The sequence below is a fragment of the Etheostoma cragini genome, chromosome 2 (assembly GCF_013103735.1).
Source record: "Etheostoma cragini isolate CJK2018 chromosome 2, CSU_Ecrag_1.0, whole genome shotgun sequence".
Taxonomy (NCBI): Eukaryota; Metazoa; Chordata; class Actinopteri; order Perciformes; family Percidae; genus Etheostoma; species Etheostoma cragini.
This window is the reverse complement of record NC_048408.1, coordinates 7,128,859-7,133,065: the sequence shown is the minus strand read 5'-3', so window position 1 is coordinate 7,133,065 and position 4,207 is coordinate 7,128,859. Positions and strand designations below refer to the sequence as shown.

General features: G+C 39.9%; 1 protein-coding gene and 1 long non-coding RNA gene across 2 annotated transcripts in view; both read right to left on the bottom strand.

Moving 5' to 3' along the window:
• LOC117951440 (integrin alpha-X-like) overlaps positions 1-4,207 on the bottom strand; it is a 21,700-nt gene that overhangs the window by 13,798 nt on the left and 3,695 nt on the right. The window lies entirely within an intron of this gene.
• On the bottom strand, positions 2,571-2,915 carry LOC117960127. Its single transcript, XR_004660073.1, has 2 exons — positions 2,756-2,915; positions 2,571-2,639 (listed from the first exon to the last, which is right to left on the bottom strand). It is a non-coding gene; the product is annotated as an uncharacterized LOC117960127 (long non-coding RNA).

Genomic DNA, 4,207 nt, shown 5'->3' with positions numbered 1-4,207 from the left:
GTTATCCTGTGGACCCAAATGTGCAGGTTTAGTCAGTGGTAGCCGTAGTTATGTTGGAAGCAGACAGACCAACTGCAAAAGATGAAATAATTGAACAGACATCCAAAAATCCAGACCAGAAACCAGAGCTCTAATAAGCAGAAACCTCGCCTTTGTCGCCATTTTAAAATAAAATGTAATTATTAAATGCATTAGCCTGTTGACATCCAATTGTTAACCCTTTAATGGCCTCACCCAGAAAAAATAGGAGTCCTCTGTCAACAAGCTTGCATGCATTTTGTCCATTAAAGGAACACGCAACCGTTTGTTAAAATAAGGTCCATTCTGTGTTTTTCCCAGATGTCTTTATCACACCCAAAAAAAAGTCTTTTTCGCAACCTCCTTCTCTTCTTGTTGATGGTTCGGAGTAATTTCACCCTAGGGTCCTATGCACCACGACCTTGAGCCAAACAACACAGTAAGAAGTTTTTTTCATCTGGGTTGAAACATGGGCGAGTTAGCGTTATCAGCTGATTAGCTTAGTGCAGGCGGTAATGGAACCATGGATGTATCTCGTAAATTACAAACAAATGTATTAATTTAATGATTAAATAAGCTAGTGTCTCCAAATGTACCTCAATTATAACTTGTCTCCTGCTAGTTTTACTACAGCACTTTTAAAAAATAGTTAAATTAATAAATATTTTTGTTGTATTTCTTTTCGGTGTTGTAGATGTTCCTAAGCACTCGTTTTAGTGCCGGTAACAGTTGAAGCAGATAGCAGAATTCAGTGGGCAAGTGTTGTTTAAATAAACGCCTGATGCACCTCCAAACTTTCCAATCCATTGTTTTATGAGTACATAACCTATTTATACTACTGTAGAAGTTTGGTATCATTTCAGGCATTATTAATGGGGTAATTTACGAGATACACAGTTGGTTCCATTAGCGCCTGCACAAACCTAATCAGCTGATAGCACTAACTCGCCCATTGTTTGACCCAGGTGAAAGCTTCTGGGGTTTTTTTTGGCTCGAGATCGTGGTGCAAAGGACCCTAGAGTGAAATTACTCCAAACCATCACTTTAATACACAGCTCTGGCTGTGTAAATGCAAAACAAACAAAAATGAGGGCACGAGCTACAAAACACTGTTCCATTGGCAACGGGAGCCAACAGTTGATGGTAGGAGGTGGGAGGAGGCAGCATGTGAATGAGCCGGCTGGCTAGTCCGTGAATCTGGGGGGCGGATGTGTATAATGTGACATCTAGGACATTATTCACAATTAGCATTTCAGTTATGCGTGTGTGTGAGGTTTAAATATAGTTTGGGAGAGTATACTTTTTCACCAGTGTGTATAAAAGCATCTTAGTAGAGTGTGTGAGAGCACTTCACATGTACTGTATGTAAGGTAATTGTGAATACGGTCCAAGATGACCCCTCAGAGGAAGGCTTTCAGAAGGTGGGGGTTGTATTACATTACAGTAAACCCTCGCTATATCGCGGTTCAGCTTTCACGGTCTCGTTGCTTCACGGATTTTTTGCCCAGAAGAAATAAGAGCGACAACAACTACCGATAACTATCTTCTTCTCTCGAAAAAACACACCTGCACGCGGGCTTTAGAAGAAAAAACGCTACAGAGCGGAGTCAGGATGCAGCGGCTCAGTCAGAAGAGCAGTGAAATACAAGTGAGGTACTATTTTTCCTCCTGTACTTTGTATTTTTTTTCATAATCATTTTTCATTTTCTCCAGTTCTAATCCAATGACTGGTCGCGGGGGGGCGGTGGTGCTGATCTCATTTGACATTTGAAGCCTTCAGTTCGGATTGATGATTAAAATTATTATTTTACAGTAGTTATTTGTAAAGAAATAACGTTTATACAGTACTTTTATTTGTTAAACAAATGCTTGCGCCTGTACAAAGGTTTTGTTCTTTGGTTTCAGTGTATTAAGGAGTATTTCATTGTATAATAATTGTAAAAAAAATAAAGGTTGCTACTTCACGGATTTCGCCTATCACGGGTTCTTCTTGGAACGTAACCCCCGTGATAAACGAGGGTTCACTGTACATTACATGTCATTTAGCGGACGGTTTTATCAGAAGCGACTTTCATTTACTTCCAACCCTGAAGGTGCAAACTCCTGACAACAAGTAGAAAGTGCAAAAACATTAGCTTTAAATACGCAAAACCACAAAGAGCCATATGAAAGTGCAGCTTCAAGAATTATGTTTCTTTCTTCTCCTACCATCATACGATGTTCAGTCAGAAGAGATATGTTTTTAGCCTTCGGCGGAAGATTTGTAGGCTTTTGGTCATCCTGATGATGAGCCCCAAGATGGAGCTCATTCCATTGTAGTTGTTTAGCAGTTGAGATCAAATATCAACAATCTTTGCGCAACATTTTTTACTGCACCTTTAAAATAACTTTATTCATATTTTATTAAACTGTTATTAAACATATTTCTGTCTAGAGATGCTGTTTAAATGTACCTGTACGTATGAATGTTAGCCAGCACTGTGATGGTGGAATAGTTATAGATAAAACATAGATTTTGAATGTGTCCAGATTTTTCAGTGTACTCACTTTGTAGAAGACAGCACTGAATCCACTCTGAGACATTTCATTAGTCATTTCTCCTGCCCGAGCCACTTCGGAGCCTTAAATATAAAGATGTTAGCAGTTATTGTTGCTATGGCAGATGTGCAGCAAGAAGATAACATTGATTTTTGTAACATTATGGTGCAAAGGAGTGAAAAAAACATTTCAACATCACCTTCCATTGTAAAGATCTTTTTTTGAAAATTTTCCAGAATCCCTGTTAGTCCATCATAGTTGTCAATTTTGAAGGCATATTTTCCTATCGGTTCGGAAGCAATACCCTTAAATGTAGTCATGTTTTCTATGTTCCCTACCTGAAAACGAAATGTTGTTTGAAATTATATTCCTTGGTACAGTACCTCAGAATCAGATGTCGGCAAGATAAAGAATACAGTTTGTACAGTCTTTGACTCAAAACTGAAATCAGTTCCATTTCATTCTTCCCAGGCTGGTAAAAAACATAAACTATTTATTTTATGTATGAGTGTTTATCTTATGGGATGAACAAAACAATTGATTCCTGAGGCGTGTTACTGTTTTAGCCAAATACACACTCACCTACAGGATTATTAGGAACACCATACTAATACTGTGTTTGACCCCCTTTCACCTTCAGAACTGCTTTAATTCTACGTGGCATTGATTCAACAAGGGGCTGAAAGCATTCTTCAGAAATGTTGGGCCTTATTGAAAGATAGCATCTTGCAGTTGATGGAGATTTGTGGGAGGCACATACAGGGCACGGAGCTCCCATTCCACCAAAAGATGCTCTATTGGGTTGAGATCTGGTGACTGTGGGGGCCATTTTAGTATAGTGAACTCATTGTCATGTTCAAGAAACCAATTTGAATTGATTCGAGCCTTGTGACATTATGCATTATCCTGCTGGAAGTAGCCATCAGAGGATGGGTACATGGTGGCTATAGAGGAATGGACATGGTCAGAAACAATGCTCAGGTAGGCTGTGGCATTTAAACAATGCCCAATTGGCACTAAGGGGCCTAAAGTGTGCCAAGAAAACATCCCCCACACCATTACACCACCACCACCAGCCTGCACAGTGGTAACAAGGCCTGATGGATCCATGTTCTCATTCTGTTTACGCCAAATTTTGACTCTACCATCTGAATGTCTCAACAGAAATCGAGATTCATCAGACCAGGCAACATTTTTCCGGTCTTCAAATGTCCAATTTTGGTGTGCTCTCGCAAATTGGAGCCTCTTTTTCCTATTTGTAGTGGAGATGAGTGGTGCCCGGTGGGGTCTTCTGCTGTTGTAGCCCATCTGCCTCAAGGTTGTGCGTGTTGTCGCCTCACAAATGCTTTGCTGCATACCTCAGTTGTAACAAGTAGTTATTTCTGTCAAAGATGCTCCTCTATCAGCTTGAATCAGTTGGCCCATTCTCATCTGACCTCTAGCATCAACAAGGCATTTTTGCCCACAGGACTGCTGCATACTGGATGTTTTTCCCTTTTCACATCATTTTTTGTAAACCATAGAAATGATTGTGCTTCCCAGTAACTGAGTAGATTGTGAAATACTCAGACCAGCCCGTTTGGCACCAACAACCATGCCACGCTCCAAAGATAATTAGATAATTGCATCAATGAGAAATTGAACAGGTGTT